Below are 26,511 nucleotides of genomic sequence, written 5' to 3'. Positions count from 1 at the left end.
TTCCTCCTGCCATCCAGGCACAGAGATCATCGGAGCCCAAGTGACAGCAGGTGGCCCTGTGGCTGCACATTCTCAGGTCACTCTGGGAACCTCTAACCCGAAATCCCCAACTCCAAAATGCTCCTCAATCCAAAACTTTCTCAGCACTGACATGACACCACACGTGGAAAATTCCACATGTGATCTAATCATATCTCAGTTGAAACACAGATGCATTAAAGGTATTGTATAAATTACCTTCAGGAAATGAATTTTATGCTTAGACTTGGGCCCCATCCTCAAGATATCTCATTTTTATATGGAAATATTCCAAAATCTGAGGGGAAAAAAAACCCAGGTTTGAAATACTTCTGGTCCCAAGTGTTTTGGATAAGACATACTCAACCTGGATAAAGCTGAGAGGTCATCTTGACCAAGTGCTATGTTTCCTGGTGCTGTTTTAAGGGCCACACTCATGACATACATAAGATGCAAACCTTGCAATGACCCCAGGAAGCAGGTTAAAGTAAACTGAGGCATGGAGAAGCTGTTACTCATGTGAGGCCTCACTGCCAGAGGTCATGGGAGTGGATCAGACCAGGGGAGTCCAGTGCAGGAACTTCACTTTGACCTCAACCTTCCATCCTGTCTCCTTTAAAGAGTCACTACACCTACACAGGAGGCCTACTGCTTCTGGTGTTCCCAGGAGAAATGCTATAAACCTACTCAGCATGTGACCCATGACGATGGGGCATTCTGGAGCCAACACTCAGGAGCCTCGTTCGCCACCATGATGAAGCAAATTACCTTCTTCCCCAAATCCAGTCACCAAGGAGGTTTGGTAAATGTGGCAAAACTGCTGTGGTCACCAACGTTCATGCTCCGCCCCTTTCCACAGAGCTGGATACCTCTCAGCTCTCCTGCATCCAGGTGGGATCTCCTGAACAATTCCCACTAACAGACTAAGCGGAACTGATGGGTGATCCCTCCAGCCGTGGGACTCTCTCCCAGCTTGCTTCACAGAAAGAGGAAGTGGTGGTACTCTGAGACAGCAGGCCAGGCCCCAGAATTTCTGCATGAAAAAGAAACCTTTGTCCCCACCACTGACAACTTCAAGTCAACTAGAGTGTAGAAGTGAAAAGCTCAGGGCAAAATGCGATTTGGGGTTTTTGTTACAGTAAGTTACTGTGCTTAATGTGGTGATGGCCTAACAGGGAGGAAAACTCAGATTATACCTAGGGACAGGGGCCTTGCAGGGCATGTTTTATGGAGAGTCATCTCACCTGCCTGAGCCTAGTTTCCTTACCTAGAACAAGGTCTCAACACTTCCTCACAAAGCCATCAAAAGGTTCAACTGAAAAGCTTCAAAGAGCTCTAGAAGCATAAATCCTCATGATACCACTGGACTTTATTACCTCTTGAACTGCCCGACTTTTCTTGGGTAAATGCTCTATCTTTTCTTTCCTGTCTGAGACCATTCCTGTGCTCACGGTCCACTGAGGACATCCTTTTTGTCCTGACTCTTGCTTTCCACTTAGATGAGGTAAGAAGAAGGGACTTCCAGTGCTTCTTTCCCCAACATGTGGCGAAGCTCTTCCCTTACAGCCTCCCCCACCGGCAGGAATCACACAACAGGGAGGCAAGACTCATCTTCCTGGGTGTGCTCTCTTGAGCAGCACCTCTGTTCCCTGTGCCTCCCCACTCCCATCAAGGTGATGTGCCCTTGGGTCAGGCACAGGCCCGAGGCAACAATCTGCCCAGTGATATCCAACTTCTCTGCCCGTGACCTGCTGGGAAAGTTCACATTTGGGTAAAACACGGGTGAAACAATCCATCCAGATCCTCCTGTAATTCTAAGCACAAGTTCATATGGCAAATGTGATTGACAGTTTTACATGTGCTGGTCTTGTCTAACCAGACTGTACATGAGACCCTGAGAGCAGCAGGGACTGCCTCAGATGTGGTTTCTTGTTTTTTTTTTTTGTTTTTTTTTTTTGCTCTTCTATATTTCTTCCTTTTAGACAAGATGAAACTCCAGAAGTTTTGATCTCAATGTTTGAATGTACTGTAGGTGTCTTTCTCACTTTAAACAGGAACTTACCTTGCAATTCACTGGCAAAACCAGACACATAATGTTTGCTGAGGGGAAACCAACCAAGAAAGCAACAAACATATTTTCTCTGCTGTTCAGACATCACTTTATTGATTAATAGCAGGCAAACAAAAAATAGGCGAATGTGGTAATACATAAGCAGCAGATTTACAAATAGGAAAAGCCAAGTCAACACCTTTTTACTTACCCCGTAGAAGCCACTGTGCCATGACTTTACCAGCTGTGAACTTGAGATTCTCAGTGACCCGGGTTCTGAGTCCTAACTATCCCCTGCAAGACTTAGTCAAGGCAGTTGATCCCCCTAGGTCTCTGTATGCTGGTGTCCTCTGATGATTATGTGAGGGAATACATGAAATGCCTATCAGAGGAACTGCCATGTGACCTGTGTATTGTTGGGAATTTCAGGGATAAATTTCAATGAATAACAAACAACCCAGTTCCTGTTCTTATGGGGTGTAGGTGGGGAGGGTACCCAAAATTTCAGTACAAGTGTAGTAAATGAGATACTAAGTACTACAGTCAAGGAAGGCAGGATTAGCATTTTGTAGTATCCATATGATGCCAGATGCTTTAAAAGGACATAGGAGATCCCGGTACTGGAGAAAAACAAAAACAAAAACAAAAACAAAAACAAAAAAAAAAAAAAGAAAGAAAAAGGATATAGGAGAGACAGGTCACAACTGGTTGAGAGGGCAGGAGAAATCCAGGAAGGCTTCCTGGAGAAGGCAGAATCTGTGACAAGCCTTGAAGGGTCCACAGGCTTTCCATAGCTTAGGTGCCCGACATCTATTCTCCCCAGAACAGGCTCCTCCATGAAGTATTGCCAAGAGTTAAATCATGCTGAGGGCAAGGTTCCCCAAAGGCCCATGTGAGGAAGGGTTGGCCCCAGCTCGGCACGCTGGAAAGTGGTGGAAACTTTCAGAGGTGGGGCTTCAGGTCATTGGGGGGAGGCCCCTAATGAGATTACATGGCCTCATCCTTTTACTTCCAGGCCATGAGGTGAGTGGTTCCGCTCTGCCCCACACTCCCACCAGGATGTGCTGCCCTACACCAGAGGCCAACAGCACTAGGTCTGCCAGGTTGCGGACTGGAACTTCTGAAGACACACTCACTCTTTACTTTTGTAACCTGGTTACCTTGGGAATCTGTTATAGCGACCGAAAGCTGACACCCTGAAGACTCATTCCTGGGGTAAGGGAGGAACTCTCTTAATTAAACAGTTCTAGAACAGCCCCAACTCCTGGCTGCATGAATAACAGGTGGAGAACTGGGATGTCCTAGGAAGACTGGTAAGACGCACCTTTAGGGCCAGTCACCAGAGATGGACCTGGAAAGGGCACTCAGGGGCTGGCACGGAGCTGTGTGCCCTGCTGTGCTGTGCCCACATGGGGGCTGGGCACCCAGAACTGCAGTGCTTTCTAGAATGGAGTAGTTTACTCTAGGGATCTTCCAGAGAAGGGGAAGAAGGATCCCACCTTGTTTTACAGCTGTGCATGCTTGGGACATGGGTAGACAGTCACTCACTCCATGGCAAGGCACAAGGCCTGGTTAGTCCCTTTCTTCAGGCAGCTCATCCATCTCTCTGCACATCCAGCTACAATCACCTGTCACAGGGAGGTAGGTACAGTCACCCAGGAAGGAGAGGTCACAGCTGAAAACCACTTGTGACCTGCTGGTTTCCGATGCTTGTAATTACACTTAGTCTAAGTTTAATGAGAGCCATGTCCTTTGCCTCCCAGCCTGGGACCTAGTGTTCAGTCTTGAACAGATGACAGAGGCTTCCCCGAAGAGGACAAGTGGTAAACTGGCTGGCATAGGCAGGTCTAGAACCAGCAGGAGCTCCACACACAAGCAACTTTCATGAGCGGGACAAAGCTTCTAATTCCTCCAAAATCCTGATGTGAGTTACCAGGAAATCTGGGAGGTGAGGGGAAGGGGCAGGTGAAGGAGGAAGGAGATGGAAAACAATTAAAAGAAAAAAAGACCTTCAACAGAACTCGATAACCCCGAGTACCCGGACCCGGTGATCGGCGCCTGACGGCATACAAAAGCCAAAAGGCAAGTCCCAGGATGGGTCAACTCAAGACTTAATATTTGCCTTTCACTAAGTAAACTAATAAATCCCCCACGGTTAGAGCCACGCAGAGCTCCCAGTTTTTATTTATTGGTCAAGACGGCAGGCAGGTTTTTTTTTCTTGCTTCTCAGTCACCCGGGGGTAAACAGTCCCCCGCTTCTCCCTCCTGTCATCAGCTGTGTGTCTATTTGCCTTCTCCCTCAACAAACTCGTGTTCAGAGCAACTGACGGCATGTGCAAATAGCTTTGAAGTATCCTTCAGTAATGGACTTCCCTAGATGGGCCTGCTTTTGACTTGTGCGGCCAAAGGCAGAGAGACACAAGCCACTACTGGACAGTCAGACACCAGTCGGGTCAGGTAAGGCTGGGACAGTGACCAAGGGAGAGCCTTAGAGGACCGTCAGTACCACCTTCTTTCCTTCCATCTCCCATTTCACAGATGAGAAAAACTGAGACCCAGAGAAAGTGCTCTGATGACTTACACATGACCTTAGAGCTAGCTGAAGCAAAAGAGGACTAGTTAATATCCACGGGCGCTCTTCAGGCCTCCCCCTTCCAGCCTGAAATAATGTAGGGGTCTTACCCAAGGTCAGGGGCCTTTCCAAAGTCACCCCCTATGTCCTTTAAATCTATGTCCCTTACCATCGCCTCTGGAGCACAGAGACTTGCTTTCCTATGACAGCTGCTTGTCTCTCTGGCAACACAGCTCATGTTTTCCCACACAGATTCCTGGGCCATCTGATGAGGACCAGAGTGCTCCTGTGTGTCGGGTTTCAATGCCACAGAAAGGCTCCTTCCTGTAAGCACTTGACCACACTCACATGGTGAGCCGGGGGTGTGGCGGAGGGAGCTACGGTGAAATTAAGCTATGTGCATAATGCACTGAAGGAGGATGTGTTCGGCCTGGGGAGGGTTAACGACGCTGTGCCATGGGCAATGTCTATGCTCCTCTTCTAGGCATGAACCCAGGACCTGAGCACTGACTGAGCTGCATCCCCAGCCTCTTGGGTTTTTATATTTCTGAGACAAAATTTCACAAAGTGGCTAAACTACCCAGCTCGAACTTAAAAACCTCCTGCCTCAGTCTCCCAGAGTGCTGGGTTTCCAGGAGTATGCCACCACACCCAGCTTTACATGCTTTTCTAATACAGAACGAATAGTAAAGCTTTACGACATGAACTCTAAGAAAGCTGATGGCGTATGGTCCAATATAACAGCATCATGGAAGTCAGAGGGGCTCTGGGTCCTGGGCCTGACCTCATCATTTTACATGAAAGGGGCTCAGAGGAGGGACCTTCTGGGATAAAAACGGAAGTCTTCAGCTTCCCTGGCCTGTACTTTTTACCTGCTCCAGATCCCCACCTGGAACTAGAAGTAAGAGACAGACAGATGCAGGGATGGGGCAAAATGCAGTTCGTTCGAATCTCATGAAACCGACATTGTGCCACTTCACAGACACACACTGCTCTTTAAATTCCTTGCACTTCCCCACCAGGTTCAGTGTCATTCAGTCTTCAATGTCATCTCCAACTCTGCGTAACAGCTGCCTCCCCAGCCGGAGGATCCCACACCAGATGTTTGAAAGGGATTCCTGCTTTAGGCAGAATCCATCCAGAGGAGAGTTCTGCTAAGGACCACTTCAGCCTCTGGGATTCTGGGATTCTACGGAGATGAGAAGAGAGGAGGGGGAGATTGTTGCCGTGGACCCAATAGCATGATTCTTCTGGAAGCAAAGAACGAAGGCAGGACACAGACGAAGGGAACAGGTGAAATGCGTTCATCTTTTTAAAGAGAAAAATGGTGCCCAAGGAGCTGGGCTAGCATTCCTCCTAGGGCAGTGAAGGGAGGGAGAGCCGGCTCAGAACCACACACTGGGATGCATGGGGAATCTCACAAGTAACAAGAACAGTCTCTGCATGCTTCACGCTCCTCTCTACCCTAGCATGTAATTACCTCGTGGTGGCCACGCCACGCAACATGAGTGGGATTAGCGGAAGGCCCGTGTTCCGTGGACACTCATGCCTGTCTTTCAGCAGAAAGATGGAGGCTGAATCCCCGACAAGCAGCGACAACTTCAGGATGCTGTGCAATCCTGAAAACCTGGCTTTCCTAATCTGCAGAAGAACCTGTAATTTGCCTGCTGATTGTTCTTGTCACGAACACCAACCACCACGCTGGCGTAGCTCTATGCTCCCCGCAAGTTCCACTCCCTGATCCCAGCGATCTGGAAAGGTAAGAATGATCCGGGAGTCCCACTCCACACTCTCTGAATTGAACTCAAAGGTTATCTAGGAGACTTTGGAAGGAAAGTACACACTTAGCCCCAATTTACACGCCCTTGATATTTTAAATAATTCTAGAGTTCAAAGGAATTTCAGGAAGTCCTCGAGCCAACTCCTTCGCTTCCCAGACAGCACCATTGCCAAGATTTCAGCTCTTTGTCTCTGTCTAGCAAAGTTGTAGAATTTTGTTCTTGACTCACTCTACACGGCACATGCATATGTGAAAATGTGTGTGCGTGCATACGTACATACATGAACACACACACATCATGGTCTATTTATTTTCCACTCTTCCCAGCGGCTGTGTTTGTTGTTATTTCTTAATAAACTGTCGTGCTTTTAATGCTAAGGGCTAATATCACTGTTTTAAGTAGGATGTGTTAGAGAGCAATTCCAATACCCTGAATTCCTGCCATGCCTACTGTCTATCCACACTGCCCTCAGAAGGACAAGGTCTCAGCCATTTCATCATATCCAGGTTTTGGTTCAGTAACATGCAACCCCACCATCCCGGAAGCAACTGATTTGGTCAGGATTGGTGCCTGGTCCAATGGCATCCCCCTATAGGCTGTGCAGTGGCTACTGAAGCAATCAGACACACAGCTCCTGAAGCCAACGGGCCAAACCAACCGGGTGCACTCATCGGTTATAGGAGTGAAACAGAAGTCCTTGAGTGACCTGGTAGGACGGCCAATTATTCCAGTTTGCCCAGGACTGTCCCAGGTTTAGCCCTGAAAGTCCCTTGTCTGAAGGAACCCTAATTCTGGGCATACTGGGACAGTCAATTCCCCAGCCCTAGCTCAGCATAACAGCAGAATTCTAGAGTCAGGAGCAGTGAATCCTGCCATGGAGTGACCATGATGCCATTATTCTTGCTATCCCTGTATCCCTGGAAACTGCCTACAGCTACTGGCTATGCTAGATGACAATGAGCTTTGGGACAGCTGCGGGCTCTGTTTCCTGCCTCTGTTTCCTTTCTTTCACTGTGACTGTGGGCTAGAGAAGCATTTGCAAAGGTTCCTTAAAACCTAAAGGAACCAAAACACAAGTCTGGCACCATTATCTGTGTCCAAAAAGGGAAAGGAACACCTATAAACAATCTGTATGCTTCAATAGCACCAAACATCTTCAGGAGGGCACTTTGTGGTGAAACTAAGATGCTAAAAATGTACCCATCCTCTCATGGAAGACAATGAAGTCAAGAAATGGCCACAGACACATCGTCCACAGTGCAGGGACACTTCTGCTCTTTCTACAAAAGCAAGCTGTCCTCGCCTTGGCATGTAAGAAAGCACAAACGTTTCTGACTGTGTGTTGGACAAGGTTGGAGCATGACAGATACTTCGGAAGTGTTTCCAACCACACTTGAGTGTGGGTCACAGAGTAAAGGGGACGGAGAAGCCTTGAGCAGTAGCCAGGTGTGTGGGTGACTTCTTACTACCTACTGGGGAGAAAGGTCCTCAGCAACACAGCCATACCTGGTAGCCAGCTAGTCTGTTACTAAGCACCATGATGCAGATCCAGTAAGTCCCCAGTGTCACTGAAGGGAGAAGGTCTTTACAGCTGAGTGTATGTGTGTCGAAGAAGACTGCTGGGATAAGCAACAGAACTCACTGCCCTTCCAGACGCACATCCGTGTGTGGTACGTAGTGAGCAAACCGAGCACAAAGAAGACCAGTACTCAGCAGCCTGCTTTCCTGCCCAGAGCTCCTTTTGTGGCCCCGAGAGCCAGAAGCACATTCACACTGACTCCTGCATCACTCCAGAATCTACAGGGCCAGAGCCCAATACTCTTCCCCGGCCACTTGCAACACTCCAATGCCGGCCTCTTTAGAAGGAGCAGGAAAACCAAGATCCTGTCTGCCCCAAGTGTGGTTAACTATTCACTCAGTATCCGGCTGGATGATAATGGAGCAAACAGGTGGGATGGCTCTGTGCAAAGGCACGCAGGTGTGCAGGTGGGGGCAGGGGCGGAGGGTGCCGGGAAGCTGGGCTGCAGGGGCTGGGCGGGGAAGAGGTCGCAGGAGGCAGCCGCAGAGGATGCCTGCCACCAGCAAGAAGGCCCTGCTCTGGGAGGAGGAGCCTTCGTGGGGCACAGGGCCCCCTTTGCCTCATATCTTCTGCTAGCTCAGGTTCACACACACACACACACACACAGAGTCCTTCGGAGGAGGGGCTTTGCTTTCTACCCAAATGTCTCCACAAGTCCAGAAGTTTCTATGTTCTCCAAACTAAGAATCCTTGATCCAATCCAGGGCTCTCGCCTCTTGAGATGGGGGCTGCCCTGAGCCAGGCACTTCAGGGGCTGCTGCTGGCAGTGCGGTGGTTCCTGATGTTTTCCGGTGGCCAAGGGGCAGCTGCCACACCCTCCTTCCCACGCCTGTGGACCAGAACACAGCACATGAGTTAGATGTGGCTTTGCATGGAGCATCCGCTTCCCACTTTAGTCCACAATGTTCTACCTAAGGCTATAAATGAACCAAATATTCAAAATGCAGTGTTTTAGTTAAAAAAAAAAAAAAAAAAGAAGAAGAGAGACCCATTTATACCTCCCCCAAGGAACACTCTGTACAGTGAATCATCCCTGGGACTCCCCTACACAAATTCCACCGCTACACACAGAGCTGACTTTAGCTGCTGCCCCTGAATTCAGCCAGTGGAAAATTCTGCGTTTCAGGGCGTTGCCACTATACCTGTGAGACATGAGGCTGGAAGCAGGAAGGTGTCAGGTTACGCACTTTACAGGCAGAGAAACTGAGGCACAGAGTGTACCGATGTCACTCTAACTCAGGTTCTGCACCCTGACCTTCACTGTGGCTGGAACTTGTGTGTGCTGTCTAAACTCCCTCAGCAACTGACCCGGAGTAGACAGTGGTCCCTCAGAGAAAAGAGGAAAATGGCACACACGCTTCTCTTTCCCTAATGCTGAAAGCAAAGGAATTAACATTGTCTTGGATGCGCTGTACTCTCTTCCCTGCCTACCCTCTTCGCCTCCAGTCCGGAGTAACAAATATATTCGGCACCACCCAATGCCCTTGGGTGATGATCCGGACCTGATGGAGGAGGCTGCTGTGTGGGCCTCTGCCTCCAGCTGTCACTGTCACCTCACAGGAGTAATCTGCACAAGTAGAAATTTGTGAACTCCCAAGTTAGATGCTGTGGATACAGAAACAAACCAAATAGGCAAGCCCTGCGCCTACAGGCCTTGGTGGAGGCCACAGAGAGGAGAGGTTTGCTTGGGCCCCTCTAGGGTGCCTAGGGCCAAGGCAGTGATTTCTGGAGGGAACCTCTACTGGGACCCTGTGGAAACCCACAGGCCCTGGCTCAGCCCCAGGCATACGTGTTCTCCTCCCCAAGTGCTGGTAGGGTAGGAATGGAGTAGCCATAGAGAAGTGAGCTAACTGCAGACAGGAGAGATGTTATAGCAAGGCCACAGGCGACCAAGCGGGGAAAGATGCTTACAGATGTTTCTCTACAGGAAAACTGGGAGACACAGTTTGGAGATACAGGCTGCATTTTAGTCACCTACAAATAAAAACACCAAAACCATAGCCAACACGCAGGTCCAGAGGCGCTCTGAGGCCCTCTGCTCAATGGCCATAAAGGAAACTGAAGTTCGCCCCAGGTGTTGCCCGGGCCCTCTGGACTCGCCCTTTCTTTTGGACCTGAAAATGCCCCAAACAAATCCCAAAGTTCTCCAACTTTCCTCTGGTTTCTCTTCCCCTCCTGGGCAGTCACTTTCTGAGCTGTTTTGGAGAAGCTTTTCCCCTGGGAGCGGCAAGCAGCTAGCAAATTAATTGGCAGCAGCAGGGACTTCCTTCTTGTTGCCTGGCAACTCCATGCACTTGGCAGTGGGACATTAAACAGAGGAGAATGTTGTGAGGCATTTGCAAAATAAATAAAAAGCAAAACACACAACCCCCAGACTCTCATCCCAGGGCAGCAGACAGCCAAGAGGAATGGGGGGATGCAAGGATAAACACCGGCAGGAAAATCAGGTGCGGATCTCAGCCGATCCCGCCAGCCACCTGCCTGCGAAGCCCTCCTTGTGTGGAGTCCGTACGTGGCTAAAGGCACGTCCCGTCAGTGTAGCGCAAAGCCACAGTGGCCCAGGAACTAGAAGGCACTAATAGATCAGGATGACAGCGAAGGGTTACAAAGCTTCCTATGAAACAATCTGCCGTGTCTCAATCCCTTTACACTTGAGCATGCTCTCACCTGTTGCTACAGCCAATGGGAACTGATTTGCCGAGGCTGCAACACCTCGCCCCAACTTTCAGCCCAGCTCTGGGCTTTGTTAGTTCCTCCACAGAAGTGGAACACGCACACAGCCCACGTTGTAGCAGTCTGTTTCTCAGAAATGGGGACACGGAGAAGACGAGAAGCAGAGAGAGGCTCTTGCGGCTGATGCACCGGAAGACATTCACAGCCGGGTCCCTGCAACCTGTGACTATTACGTTATAGAGCAAAAGGGACTGAGTGCACCATTGTGACTGAGCTAAGGATCCTGGGATAGCCATGTGATTCCGGGTCATCCTGCTGGGCCCTCTGTGACAGCCTGCAAGACAGGCAGAAAGATCTGACACACAGAGGTAGCAGATGCAATTATGGAAGCAGGAAGTCGGCAGGGTTCAAAGGGGGGCGGGATTCCAGGCAAGGCAAGCGGATGCCCCCCAAAGCCAAGGCAGTGGCTCCCCCTGGAGCTTCCAGAAGAGCCATCCCTGCAGAGCCCTTGACTTCAGCCTGCTGAAACTGGTCTCAGGGAATATGAGGACTGTGCTCCCCATGTACTTCCGAAGAGGATATCAAAGTCGGGATGCTGGCACCAGCGGAATAGAGCTGAGCAGAAAAGGTTGGGATGCAGAATCCTGCTTAGCAAGACCTACCCAAAATCCTAGATGCTCAGTAGGAAAAGGACAGGTCTCTAAGAGCAACTGAGGCAAGCAGCAGCCTAAACACTGCAGCAGGCTATTAAAATTATGCCGCTTGTCACTACAGCGTGGGCAGGTGGCTTAATCTCTGAAAGCCCTGGTTTCGTCATTGCAAGATAGAGATAATATTATCATCTACTGTGCAAAGCTTGCAGGATTAAATGAGATAATATGTGAAAAGCACCTGGAGCATGGTGGATGCCAAGAAAGTGATAACTCTTAGGAAGATTAGGCACACAGATAAGGACAGGCACTGTTTGTTGCTCTCCCCAATATCTATCCTACCCTTTCCACTCTGTAACAGAACTCTGAGTTTTGGCTGGCATGGTGCAGTTCAGAGTAAAACTACTGCATTTCTCAGCCTCCCGGGCAGGTAGACATGGCCATGTAATTAAGATTTAGACAGTGAGTTGTAAGCAGAACTACTGGAGTAATTCTGAGAAGGCTGCTCTAAAGTGCTGGAAGGAGCCTGAGTTCTATCTGTCTTTCCCATTTCTATTTTTGATGAGGACATGACAGGCTGGTGCTCCAGCAGCCACCCTGGACATATGAGGTGGAAGCCATGTAGTAAGACAGTCTAGCAAGCAGATGGAGTCCTGAATCCCTGGTCAGTCCGGTGCCGCCACTCTAGTCTGGGACGGCCTTCCTCTGGATTTTGGTCATCTAAGAGAGAGGGCTCTTCTGTCATCAGTAAGTCCTTGTTCTTTTACAGCTTTCTAGAAATCATAAAGAATCCATTACAGATTCAGGCAAGCAGGACACAGTCTCATTCCGGAGCAATGGCTCTCAAGGTCCAGCCCCAGAACAGCAGGGTACAGGAGAACTCCAGGTGCACCCAAGCCTGAGGACTGCTGTTCCAGGACAAGAGCTCTCTCAGTCAGGCACAGCGGGGGCTGAGCAGCTCTTCACGGTGAGGGCTTGTCCCGAGCATGTAGGATGCTCAGCAACATCCCTGGTGTACTCACTAGCACCCTCCACCCCACCAGTGACAAATTCAGAGGCCTCAGACATCGCCATGTATCTGGCATCAGGGGAGAGGGCTGCAAACGGATGCCGGCTGAGGAACTCTGCCCCAGAGTCACAGTTCTTTCTTGACCTTGGCCATACATCAGAACCATCTGGGAAGCTTTTCAAGATTCCAATGCCCAGGCCTCACCGCAGCCCAGTTAATCAGCATCCGTGAGGGCGGGGCCAAGGCAGCACCTGAAACTCCCCAGGTGAGTCCCTGCAGCGGCCAAGAGAAGGCCAGCGGGCCCGGAGGAGAAACTGTGCCAAGCTGCATGGAGGTTTCAGGTTTTGATGGTGAGGACGGCCCAAAGTGCTCCCAAGCAGAAACTGCACCCAGAGTGCCTGGGGTAGACTGGGAGCCCACAGCCCAGCAGCCAGCTGGGTGGAATTCCTGGCAGCTGTGTCACCTCATTTCCCATAAGAACAGGGTGGACACCTTTCTGTCTCTCACCTGAATAACCACACAAAGCCTCAGTTTCCTCCCCTAATAAACAGAACACACAATGAGCCACAAACATGACCTCACCCCACAAAAAGAACCCACTTAGGAAAGATGGCAACAGGGCCGCAGAGGCCACTGCCAGGTGAGGAGCACAGTCTCTCCAGGGGGCTACGCCTGCAGGCATGGGACCAGACAAGCAGAGTTATCATGGGTATTTAATGGAGCCCGGAAAATATTCTTGGCCACAGGTCTACAACTGAGCTGGAAGGGAGAACAGGAAGAGTTAATGAGAAACCAGCAACCGAGAGGGAGGGCCGGTTGAATGAACTGATGTTCTGACCCCTTAAAGAAAAATGAAGTCCCGTGTAAGGTCTTCTCCCTGCAGGGACTTTTACGTTCATTATTTCATCCCAGCCCTCCTGGCTAAAATGCTGAGCTATGCTTTTGCTTGTTTCCCTTGGCCCAAATCATTAAGTCCAGGAAGTCTAGAGGAGGAGGTAAGGGGAGCAGAGGAGAGGAGAGGAAGAGAAGGAAGAGGAGATGAGAAGAGGGGAGAAAGGAAGGCGCGAAGGAAGAAAAAGAGGAGGAAGAGGAAGAGAAGGACGAAGAGGAGGAGGAACGAGAGGAGGAGGAACGAGAGGAGGAGGACAATCAAGAGGAAGAACAGGAGGAGGCAGGCACGTGCCAGCTAACAGGTTCTAGGGATCTTAAGTTGAGCAAATCACTGCAAGACCACCGAGAAATGCCTTTCTTCCCCTACCTCATTCAATCCCATCCATACAGTCTAGATGGAAAGACAAGGGAACAGACCAGAGTTTATAAAACATACTGAGAAAGCCAACTCCCAGCCTGTCTCTCAGAGGCGAAGGTACAGCGGCACAATGGCACACGCCTACATGTCCCAGCCTTCTCCAGGGTTTCTGCTTCCCACGCTATCATTCCACTTCATGCAAGGGACTGGAACAAGAAAGGAGAACCCAGCTGCTCCATTCTAGTTCACCAGGGAGGTAAGGAGCCCAGGTCCCTCTCTGCTCCTAAGGACTCTAGAAAGTTCTAGTTTGTGGGAGGGTGTCCCGAGAACCAACAACTTTGCAGCCAGCAGTGGCTTCTTCAACACCTCCACCTTCCTTTCCCTACCATGCACCCGCTCCCCACAAGTCAGAGTACGTGTCCCACAACTGAAATCCCAGGGTTCCCTCCAGCCTGCAAACCTGGTGTGCAAATGTCCTGACTCTTGCAAATGTGTTAAAAAATAAACCTTAAAAAGCTTCCAGATGTTCTGTTTGTATTGTGGTGTTTTTCTGCTGTAGTCTCCAGAGGCCAATACACGATGTACAGGATCCTGACGGCCCAGAAAAAAAAATCTGAGGCAGACGAGAGGCACAGCCTGGGGGAGAGCAGGGAGACGACCCCTGCCCAGCACCACAGCTCGGTTGGTTCACCCATTCACTCTTCCACTGCAGACATGCACCGTGTGCTCCCCCTTTGTCCTCCCACAGCACCCCACACCCTGTTCCTTCCCCTGTCATAGGTAAAAGACAGGGAATGCAGGAGATTTCAAAAGACTGCAACAGAGAGTCTGAGCATTCCAAAATGTTAGGTTTTGCCTTTTCTGAGCACCCACCTCACCCCTCTATTAAACTTCTACCGTCAACTGTTCTGGGGACAGACAGGGACAAAATGACACAGGAGTGACCCTCATACTCAAGATGTTAAATGACCACTTGCAGGGCCATCTTGGGAACTGGACCAACCAGAACAAGGGAGTGAAGTTCATGGCTTCTCAAGGCCCCTCTGGGGCCGGTGGCCTCTGATCTACAGGAGGGTAATTGCCAACGGGCGGGCTTGTGCACACATACCCACACACGCACCCTTCCCAACACGCACACACCCGAGGGCCCAGGATTCTTTGCACAAGGTGACGCCTGCTCCCTTTGATGCTCGCCGGATGTGTTCCCATTGGGCAAAAACCAGACCTCAATAAATCCAGCATTATCAAGAGGCCGGTGGTTTGCGATTGCACCAGGCTGTTATCTCTGGGCCGCGGGTGGGGCTGCTTCGCGGTTCACCATTGAAAAGCATGAACTTATAGGTAGATCAAAGACCCTTCCGCACCAGCCAACCTGGGTCCCTTGTTTATCCCCCCGTGGACTGCTCCTAAAGATGGACTTTAAAGATAATAGGTTCCCCCAGTCCCGACCCTCTTGTGTCCTCTCCTAATGTCCCTCGGGGGCCACTCAACAGCCAATCACTAGGCTTTTCTTGTCCTTTCTTTGGATGGTCCATTTAACGACAGTACAGGGGGACTGGGTCATGCAGGCACTCCTGTCCTCTTCGTGGATCACAACAGGAAGGAGGTGCTGGGGAGGAGTCATTTATTATACTCTGTCCTCAGAAAGAAGAGACTGCCAAACCTGTTCACTTGGTACCTGAAGGCCCCAATGGACTCCACTGTTCACACAGATATTTGAGGTCAGCAGTCAGTCTGCAGTGAGGTCACTTCTGAGTTGTGTGGATCTGGGTCACCAAGGACTACTCATTAGACAGGGAGCAAGCACAGACCGTCCAACAGGGCTGCTTGTAGGCTTCCTGCCTCCCAAGAGTCCCTCAGCCCAGGGGGCAGGTTGGTTAGTGGCCAGGCACACAGGGACAGGCGTGTTTTCTTTTTCATGTTGACAGTACCAAGCTTATTGTCTCTACTGGTGAGGCACAGGGTTGGATAGATGGATGGATGAATGGATGGAAGGACAAATGAACCAAAGAGTGCATGGACATGTAGATCACTAGCAATATAAACCAGTTATTCTATAATTTATAGGAGAGACAAAGGGACAATCATTCCTACCACTGGGAAAACAGTCCAGGTGGCAAACCTCATCTGAGATGCCCGAGCTTAATGTCATGCAGTCAGATCAGGGTTAAAGTCCCAAATCAGCTTTTTGTAGGTTGTACGATCCTAAGCAAGCTACTTCTCTTGAACCCATGCATACAACAGGAAAATCCTAGTGCCTAACGAGAACTCAGTGAAACCCCAAGGACTCAGTAAGTACTGTTAGTCCTTACCACTCCCTTTCCCTATGACACTATCTCCTCTAAGAGTTGAAATAGCACGTTCCTAAGGAAGAAAGAGCCATTTCTGTGATTATTTTCCTGCTGTAGACCATGCTTGCAAGGTGTATAAAGAAGTTTCGATCCATCTTCCACAATTCGTTTCTAATACTTGGATTAACCCTTACCTACCGCCCCACCTTTCGTGCTTCTTCAATCACCCCTAAAAATTCCGAGAACCTGGGCCACACACAAGGAGGAGGCAATGATACCAAGAGTTGTGACCAAGGAGGGGACTTGAGGAGACCCCACCATGAGAGACAGCTCAGCCACTGACTAAAGCTTTATTCCAACAGTACTGCCTGATACTGACATGCACAGGCACGCACACACACACACACACACACACACACACATGCACTTGGGCAGCTCTGGGGATGGAAGCCAGGGCCTCCACGTGCTAGGAAAACACTCCATTACTGAGCCATGCCCCAGCCTGATGTCCACCGCTTACTTCTCTCCCTTGCACTTTTGACCTTCTCAATTGGGTCCTCTTGTCCTTCAGCCCTGGTCTGTCTGTCTCTGTCTCACGCTCCTCAGAGACACAGCAGCCTTCAGAGCCAGCGTGACCAGCCACGCTGGGAACAACGCCTATAGGTTCCGGCCAGCGCGGTCCAGTCCCCCATAGCCTGGCCAGCTTGTGCCTTCTGCGCCAAGATGATGAAGTGAGCTGGATCTCAGCCCCCTCCATCCCAGAGGAGCCAGGCTGTTACCCAAGGCTGCAGCTGGACCCTCAGCGGCACCAGGAGGTCATGCAGCAAGCTCACAGAAGAGGCCACCCACACAGCACATCAGGCTGCTGGACCTTCCCTGGGGCCAGAGCCGCACTAGCCCTTGGCCCTGACTCGGAAGATTCACCATATGGCTTCCCTAGGGACCAGGAGAGGAGGACAGGAAGTGAGCCATGACAGAGCGAGAGCGCGCCACGCTTCCCTCCAGTGCAGGGGACACTCCTGGCCACTGAGGCGAGGGGTTAGCTGTGTCCCCAGCATGTCTGAGAAAAGAAAAAGAGCGACAGCCGAGTGTGACATCCCCCAGATGGGTCTCCCCCTCCGGCCTCTCCTCTCTCTTCAGCGCCAGATGCATTCCCAGGGTTCGATGTGAACTTCAAAATCCCTGAAGTCTGGGTGACTTCACACTTTTCCAATTAAAGACCCGGAATGGTTTTCATGTTTGCAGAGAACTTTGACCAAAAGTGTAGGCAGCGGAGCAAAACAGGAAGAGACAGACCTCTCTCTGGCTCCCTCGGCCCCCTCCGCCTAAAGTCCTGGGGGTGGGGTGAAATAGGGGAAGCGTGGCCTCTCCATCCCCCCGGAACCTTCATGTTCTGTTGCCAGCTTTTCTCTGTCTTCTGGTCCTCCAGGTCCCAGTCTCTGGGGGACAGGGGTCAGGGCAGGGTGGCTGGGGAAGGCCCTGGAACAGAGGACAGAGTGGACAGGACAGTCACTGTAGCCTCCAAGAACAGAGCCAGATACCTCATCTGGGTGGAAGGCAGCCTTCCCAGGTGCCCAGCAAGCCGGGACTTGTGGAAACCAGAGCCCAGGCTGGCAGAGGGGATGGACAGGGGAACCAGAATTCAAAGGGGCGGCTGAAGGAGGCAGGCTGGCGGGGAGAGGGGGAGGTTTCAGTGAATCATATAAATTAGAGACAGAAAGGATGTCAGGCCACCTTCATTTCCTTCCTCTCCTAATAAGAATTATCTCATTAGCCCCAAGCTTCCTAGAGGCAAACTTTAAATGATTCCTGTAATGGGGATTTCAGGCTGTAGCTCCTTCCCGCCCTCCCAGATCTGACTCCCAGGAGAGCTAAGAAAGGTCTTAAAGAGACAGCACACAGAGAGGCTAGTTCAATGGGCTTAGCACTGCACAGGTTCATCTGCTTAGGTGCTGCTCTTCTATTCTGCATGTCTGCTTACAGGATTGTACAGGAGAACACAGTCATACATATGGGGGTAAGCTGAATAGGAACACATCCCTCTATTTTCTTCACCCTTTCAAAAGAAAAAAAAAAAAAGCACATTCTGATCCTTTCAACCTATGAAAGTTGTCTTATATGGTGAAACAGATTTGGCAAATGGGATTAAGTTAAAGATTTTGAGATGAGAAGATTATCCTGGATTATCTTAAGTGCAATCATAAGTGTCCTTAGCAGAGGGAGGTAGAGGGAAACGACTACAGAGAGAGGAGGAAATGCAAAGGGACCACAAAGGCAGAGGCTGGGATGATGTGGCTACAAGCCAAAGAATGCTGGCAGCCACTGGAGCTGGGGACAATTAGTCCTTGCAGCCTCCAGGAGAAATCAGCCCTGCCTACAACTTGATTTCAGCCCCAGAGGTCTCATTTTAGACTTCTAGCCTCCAGAATTGTAAGAGAAGAAATCTGTGATGTTTTAAGCCACCAAGTTTGCAGTAATTTGTTACAATCAGCCCCAGGAAACTACTACACTTAGGAAAAAAAAAAAAAAAAGCTCTTTCCACAAGAATTAGCTTTGAAGCCTTATTTCACAGCAAAATAAAAATATATCAGAAACATCAGAGCACCATCCAAAAATAACTATGCCATAGTCCCACAATGAAATCCTAAACAACCATAAAATATTGAATTATTAATAATAAAGGACTAATATCATGTAACAATATGGCTGTAAATATTTCTCTTGCTTTTCTCAGCTGGCTAAGGGAAGGCATCTTGTCATTACTCCTGCCTCTACAAGTTATGAGCTGAGTTGCAGAATGGTACAAAAGCTGGGGCTGGGGATTTAGCTCAGCAGCAAAGTGCCTGCCTGGCAAGCGCAAGGTCGTGAGTTCGGTTCCCAGTACAGGAGAAAAACCAAAAAAAAAAAAAAAAAAGAATAGTACAAAAGCTAAGTAAGGTTGGATTTCTGTGCACAAACAGAGAAACAGGACCTGGAGAAGTTCAGGGGACTGAGCTCACCGGATCAGGGCATCCATAGGTCAAAGCTACTGCAACGAAGTACTACAAAGTAGTGACTTTAAACAGGAAATTCATTGTATCACAGTTCTGGAAGCCAGACATCCAAAATCAAGGTGTGGACAGAACTGGTTCCTTTTGGAGGCACCGAGGGAGATTCTGTTCCCTGCCTCTCCCCGGGCTTCTTCACGTAACCCATGACATTGCCCGGCCTCCAGAGGCCTCAACTCCAATCACTTCATGTCACCTTATTCCCTGCATCACTTCTCTTTTAAGGTCTGGTCATCGGATCTAGCATTCACTCTAAGTCCAGAATGACCTCATCTCAAAATTCCTTTATTATATCTGCAAAGACCCTTTTTGCCAAACAAGATCACATTGTGAGACTCTAGGTGGACATTTTTGGGGGAGATTACTCCACTACAGATGGCCTACAGCTAGCTCCAACCCACAACCCTGTGTGCATGTGTGTGGGGGGGGTGGCCTTGGGAATGGGTGGCCTTGGAAACAGTAAAATCCTCCATCATCAAAGTGTTCTAACAGAAAGTAGCTATCTGGAAAGTCTTAAAGAGTATCATGGGTCCATGAGTCCAGATAGGAGATGGAAGTAATGGAATCAGTTGGATTTGAATGGGTTATAGGTATAATCTTTGCTCAGTGCTGAGCATGAACAGATGCTCACAGACCACTGAGGATGTTCCTTAAATCTCAGCATCTCTCTCTCCACTGACTCTTCAGAGTAGAATAAGCCATGGAAAAGGAAATGCGAAGAATACTTGTATACTGGGATGACAGTTTCCAGAGCACCACCCCGGCTCCCTGCACTATAGGATAAAATCTGACACTCCTACACACCTCTCATCTGATAGCAAGAGGTGACTCAACAGCACACCAGGACAAATCCCATGGCAAGAGACACCCAGGGCGGCACTATATGAGTATTCAGACTGAGAAAGGGACACAGCGTCATCACGGCCTCTGCCTGGGCAGTTAGAGGGTCCCCGGGAAGGTCTACAGGACAGAGTCTTGGGCCCCATTTCTGCACCTGCCAAACAATAAACAGGACAAGAATCAGAGGAGCCATCACAGGCAGGAGCCAAGGGCAGGCTGCCTGTTCCCACTGCAGCCCAGATGGGGCACAGCCACCTGGCAGGCGAGGTGTTAACCGTGGGAGGCCCACGGCACTTTTCAGCTACAGGTGAGCGCTGCTAAAGCCACCCTCAGGGTCAGCCCCAACTTCAGGTCTTGCTTTGCTGCTAATCTCTGTAAGCAAGCACCCTGCTGCTGAAACCCCGATCTGGGTGGCCCTTAGCCACTCCCAAGTCTTGTCACATGCTTGGTGAGGTCAGCCCGCCCCACACAAACCTCGTCAAGCTAGCAGGACAGATGTTGTTATTAGTCCCACTTTACAGATGGAGAAGCTGCGCCGGAGCTGAACGGCCACCCAGGGAGCGCATGTCCCTGTCCTGTCCTTGCCCCAGAGTGCCCTCTGCAGCTAGGCAGGCAAGGGGCAGCTCCACACTCCCGGTGCTGCCCGTGAACCCTGAGAGCTTTGCAGAGCTGGCCACAAACAGCAGGAGACATCCCTTCTGTTGGCGACCTGGGCTTCCTCTGGGGAGTCTGACTTGCTAAGACACCCCAGCCTTCCTCCTCTTGTCCAGCAGTGTGGAAGTGGCGGGCATGGCTCTGCAGCACTGGCACGGCCTGTGTCCAGGCCAGTCCTTCCTCAAGAGCACTGAGGAGTGTCTTTTGGGATACGGGAGGAGAAGCTACCTATTCTGTACTTTTCTACGTTTAGAGAAAGGATTAAGCAGGGCTGATCTGAACTCCCAGCTCAACTTCTGAGCAACAGCTTTCCCCACTGTCCTAGAGAGGCGCTCAGAGCAGGACTCTGCCCGTCTTGGCCGTCTGCAGCAGCACCGGGAGGTGGAGGGGTGATTCTGGATCTGCATGGAGCAAAGCGAACACTACCCTGTCTGGGGCCAGCGATCAGTGGGGCATGAGTTAACGATCCTCAGGTTGGGTCCCCAGAGAAGGCGGCCAAGCTAGCTTCCTTTTGCGGGGGGGCCTCTGGTGTGACCTGTGGCTGAAGCACAGCTCTGGGGTGGCACCTGCAGCTAACCGCGAGGGGATACTCCAGCTTCACAGACAAGTGACTCCTGGAACACCCGACTGAGGCTGGATCCTTGGACTTGATTTTCCAACGGAACGAAGAAAAGGAAAAAGAGAAGAGAGGAAAAAGTGGCTGTTCTCCTCGCTCCCCCACCCATTTCTCTGTCCCCCTGCTCTTTTCCCATCTCTTGGGGAATGTGCATTTTCAGAGGCACCGTAGGAAGGCCGTGCATCTGGGCTCATAAGGACAGGAACCCCGAGAAGGCGGATGGAGAATCCGCAGGCTGTGAAGAGTCCAGCCGCCTCCAGCCCTCTGGGCCAGTCCTTGGTTCCCATGACACTCACTGGCAGTGTTAATAACTAACCGCGGCCCAGACAGGTGTTGGCAGCCGGGCCTTAGGAGTTCTTGTTCAGGGCTGGAAGTGAGTCATTTCCCTTTTATAGTTTGCTAGCAGACTGAGTCACCCAGAGCCGACCCTTTCACCCAAGCTTTCCTACCCTGGCCACCTAAGGCGCAGCCCGTACCTTAGAGCTATCGACTGCCCAGGTCAGCTGAGCCCCGTGCAGCGCTGGTGGGGTTGGGGTCAAACACCATCCCCACGAATGGCCAGGTCTCTCTCTGTACCCCTTCTGCCCCTACTGCCTCAAGCGGAACAGCTGACTCACTGTCCCAGTCTGATGCGCTGTCTGAGAAAAACAGTGCTGACAGGTAGAGGCGCACACGCCTGAGGCCTAGTTAGGTCTGCCTCACCTTTGACCTTTACCCAAACAACGCTCTTCTACCTCCCTCTCCTGCCTGGAACAAAAGACTAGAAACAAAACGCTCAGAACCACGAACCAGAGGACAAAAGGGCGATGCAAAGAAGTCAACTTCATTGTCCTTGGGAAGGACCAAGGCTGAGGGAGGGAAACCGAGTCCTGAGACAGTGGGCCCACCATGCTGCCCTGCTACACGTCAGGCGGTTGGCAAGGCCTGGCTGTCCAGGCTCCTAAGGTGGCTCCCGTCTCCTGGGCAGAAATCAAACACCGAAAAACTGAGGTGTCTTCTGGGTAATCCTTTCCCCCACTTTCCTCTAGTTCCTCTTGCAATTTTTTTAATTCAGAAGGGAATAAGAAGAAAAAAACAAAAACACGAAGAAGAAAAAAAAAAAACACATGGGGTTATAAAGGAAACCAATCTCCCCAAAATAGGTCTGGGGATTTTACTTTTTTCTGAGCCTCAGAAAGTCCCTCTCCGCCGTGGTTTCTAACACAGGCAACCAACACACAGGACACCGGCATCAGGTCGGACGGCGCTGGTGTCTCACCGCCAGGGGCTTCGGCAGGTGCGAGCCTGACAGGTGGAGAGAAGATGACAACGCTTCTCTCCTCAGAAGGTGAAAGACAAGAGGGAAAAGTCACAGCCAAGACTGCACCAGGTGTGGCAGGGAACCTGACACCCTGCAGCAGTGCTGGCCTTTTGGGTGAACTCTGCTGGCTGTTCTCGGCTAGCCTGGCCACCCCCACCCCCACCCCTGCAAGCCCTTCTGACTTCCGCAGCTCCCAGGTGTCACAGCCCAGCTACAGAGACCCCCAGACTTTCCCAACTGCGTTCTGAAATCTGTTTGCCGTAGCTGTGGGTCTGGCTGCCCTTCCCAGGTGAGGGGACGTTTCCGGTCTTGCGCACAGCATCTAAAGCAACAGCCGGCTGATAGCATCAGGGTCCACATGCCGGAGGGAGAGAGTCTGCCCTGGGTGCTGGCTCGGAGGGGACTGAATGATTCATCAGGCCTGATCAGCAAGCATGATGTCCCCTGGTGAAGTGGGAGGCCTGGGGACCCCGCCCACTGAGGGACAGGAACCAAGGTGACTCACAGTTGGATCCCGAGGAAAAGTTCCATCCTTGTGTCCTCTGGATGGCTCTGGTCTCTGGGTGAGCTCACCCCCGTCACTGCTGACACTCAGACCAGGCCTTGATTCCTGTTCCCAGAGTCCCTGGCACCTTCCCACTCTCAATTATGGTAGTGGCAGAGATCGTCGTCGGAGGGCAGCAGTCTGTCCCCAGCACACACACGTGTGACGTGACTGAGGACACAGCATGTCCTCCCTGGGCATCCAGCTGCTCATCCGTGAACACAGTCCTCCTCCTGCTGATCTCATGCAGGAGCCTTGGGGACAGCGAGGCAGTGGATGCGACAGTTCTTTGATAGGAAGTTTGCAAAGCCAGAGCCAGTGACTAATACTGAGATTACTGTTTCTGACTGCTGCCCTGGGGTCCAGCCAACAGGCTCCCATCTTGCTTTCTCTCCCTGGACCCTGCATTTGGAGGTGGGTGTGCTGGGCCCAGGGGGAGAAGGGTCCCCACCAGAGTCATCCAAAAACACACTTGATGTTGGTAGAAACACAGATCATGACCCCATCGCTCCTACTGCCCCTTCTTTACCCCAAGGGTTTCCAACAGAGCATGCAAATGTTTCTATAGCTTTGCCAGGCAGAGGCATACACAGGAGCCACGGAGAAGTCTCCCAAAGCAGCCAGTCTTCCCCTTATGCGCTCAGCTGTCAGATCCCACACAATCACAAGACACTGGCTAACAACCACCATGACCAAGAACTTGCACACACCTTCCCAGGAAGACATGCTGCTTCAGATGAGGAGCCCCAGGGTACCTGTGACCTGCCCTCCTGGAAGGCAATAGCAGTCACAGGGTAGAAGACAAGAGAGAATGATGGAAGACCCCATTCATGGCTGCAATTGGAGCTGCACTTCCTTAGCAGGAAGAGGGAGATGAGAGGAAAGCATGAGGCTGCAAGACGGCAAGGAGAGCTCCACAGAGGCAGCAGTGCGAACTACGCTGGAGGCAGGCGTCCCTTGGGTCTTCTGTGCACCCTCACTGCCCTAACGCAAGTGGAAGAGCTGGAAGAAGAGAATTCGCCTGTCTTCCCACTCCCTTTGCTTTGCCTTTCCATCCTTTGATGCCGGGCCTGCAATGTGCCCCTGATGGCTTTACAGAGGAGAAGAAGCCACTCCTATTAAGCCAGGACCCCACACAAGAGGGAATCCTGAATCAGCCAGTCGTCGCTGCTGAGAATCGGCTCCTGTGATGTGCTCATACCTTCTCAGCTCATCCCCCAAAATCACTGTCATTCTGTTGTCAGAGGTAAATGATAGGACAGGAGGAACCTGGGCACATTCAGTCCACCCCCGACCCCCATTCGCAAACCCTTCCACTAGGTGCCCTGTTCCTACGGGCTTCCACACCAGCCCCTTCTGTGAGTTGGATCATAAACCTTGCCTCGGCTCCCAGGTCCCTTGGAAGCAGGACCAAAAGTCTTGGGGACCCTGCCTGGCACGGCCTTCATGCCCTGGGGTTCTCAGCCCCCTCACAAACTCCTACCATGCCTGTGCCCTGTTCTCAAAGCTACCTCACAGCTTCTGGGTTCCCACTCTGGTTCTGGATGTTGCTGCTCCCTCTGACCCAAACGCTCTTCCCTAACATTCAAGTGCTCCACCCCTCAGCTCGCTCCAGTCACCTGCTCCATTCTCCCAGCTGCCTGCTCACCGCTCTTTCCCTGCCTAACACATCTGAGCCACTTTTCCTGCCTCTTATTTTTTTCCATGATACTATTCCCTTCTCATGTACTAGACAATTTACTTCTTTATCACTGTCTATTTATTGCCAGTCTTTCCCCCACTAGAAGGCAAGTTCCCTGAAAGTAGGATAGTGCCTGCTTTGTTCTGTTCTCTACCTAGAGTGGTCCTAACAGTGACAGGCACCCAGTATCCATTAGATGAATGAAAGAAAGAATGAAAGGAATGGATGATGAATGGATGAAATCACTCAGGTGGGAGGAAGGGGCTATATCGTATGGAATCACCTGGCACTCGGTAGAGGACACCTGGAAGAGAAAGGAGGCCTGGGGTTGGCAAGAGCGGAAGGTGCTACAGTCAGAGGCAGTGCACATGCCTGGCCTGGAAATCCCCTTGAAGTCACTCATTAACCATCCCTACCCCAGTCACCAAGCCCAGGCAGAATGACTTCAACACCTGGCACTCCACGCAAGCCCACGTTCCCATCCAAGAGCTCGCACTTTGGCTAGGCCCCGAGCCTTTGCTCCGGGGATCCTAGGGTCAACAGAAAAAAAGAGACATCCAAGGTTGGAAATAAGACACCCAAGAAACACAAACGAGCCCTCCTCCCCACTCCCACCCTGTTGAGCCACCTACGGGGCAGGAGAGCCAGTACTGGAGGTAATATCTTGTTTAATAGATTATGGAGTGGCCTAGCCATGGGCCCCCATGGCTGTGGGGTTTAGGAAGGTGAGGAGCAGGTGTGGTCAGCATGGGGCAGAGTGCAGAGTCCATTCTTGGGGGAAGGACACACAGTGGAAAGAAATGGATGAAGGCGAAGTGTCCAAGGATATCTGGTCACTGGGCAGATCAACAGAGAGGTGTGATGGGTTTCTTAACCTATCAGAAGGTGACACGTTGAATACTGGGTCTAAGAAAGAGGTGTAAGGAAAACACAAATAGAATCACTTTGGAGAGGAAATCCAAAGGCTGGAGCCCTTGATGGGTATTCCAGCTGGGTCTTCAAAAGCCAAGATGGAGAGGCAGTCAGGAAAGGAGAGAAAATCCAATGGTGTGGAGCAACTGTCAGAGCCCAGTGTGCTGGTGAAGAGGGAGTTAAGGACACTGGTCAGCTCCTGTGATAGATCCTCGTGGAATAAGAGACAGAGGAGGAAGGAAGAGAACTAACAGGGCACCTGATCCAGATCTTTGCATTGTTTTCTTCAACACTTAGTCTCCCCTGAGGACAGGGAATGAACATTACCTTCTGACAGATGAGGAAATGTTACCTAGGATCACATCCCAGAGGCTCCCAAGACTGAATACAAAATAATACAGAAAACACACCAACATATATGCTTAATATGTTCCAGTACTGGGCCAGGTTCTCAGTGTGCCTACTTTATTTCACTTCACAATACAGAAGAGACTGTCCTTATTACCGCCATTTTGCAGATGGGAAACTAAAGTCCACAGGAGAAGAGCTCATCTATCAGCCCATGGTCACAAAGTGAGAAAGCAGTGGGAGCTGGATTTGAATCCAGGCCATCTGGGTCCATGGTCCTTACTGCTGCACTAGACGAAACAGTGACAAGCTGACAACATAATCTGCCTGGTTGCAAACCCCTGCTTTGCACTGGAAATGCAAAGCAGCACCCTCCTTCCAAGTTCCATGGGAGAAATAGAAACAATCTGCTGTCTCCCACCGAACATGGTACTTCTGAGCTTCTAGCCAGAATGAGAGTTACAGCCAGAACAGAAGCCACTGTGGATGGGGAAGTCTAGACAACTGTGGGCAAATCTAGCCCTTGGGTGAAAGAACGGGCCGTCTGCTCCACATCCTGCATTATCAGGACTAGACTTCAATCAGCAGCACTCCAGAAACCTTTAGGAACCCATAATCCTGAGGACAGTCTCTGTTCCCAAGGCCAGTGGGAACAATCCACCTATCTCCTACACCTACAGGCTGTGAGTCACCTGCC

General features: G+C 50.8%; 1 long non-coding RNA gene across 1 annotated transcript in view; it reads right to left on the bottom strand.

Annotated features, from left to right (window-relative positions):
- Positions 1-4,223: 4,223 nt before the first annotated feature.
- Positions 4,224-26,511, bottom strand: part of LOC106146434 — a 50,532-nt gene continuing 28,244 nt past the window's right edge. Inside the window, exon 3 of the long non-coding RNA XR_001230870.1 lies at positions 4,224-8,829. This is a non-coding gene — a long non-coding RNA (uncharacterized LOC106146434). The remainder of the gene's footprint in view (positions 8,830-26,511) is intronic.

Source organism: Chinchilla lanigera, unplaced genomic scaffold, assembly GCF_000276665.1.
Source record: "Chinchilla lanigera isolate Chin_1 unplaced genomic scaffold, ChiLan1.0 scaffold00077, whole genome shotgun sequence".
Classification (NCBI taxonomy): Eukaryota; Metazoa; Chordata; class Mammalia; order Rodentia; family Chinchillidae; genus Chinchilla; species Chinchilla lanigera.
This window is presented reverse-complemented; position numbering and strand designations above follow the sequence as displayed.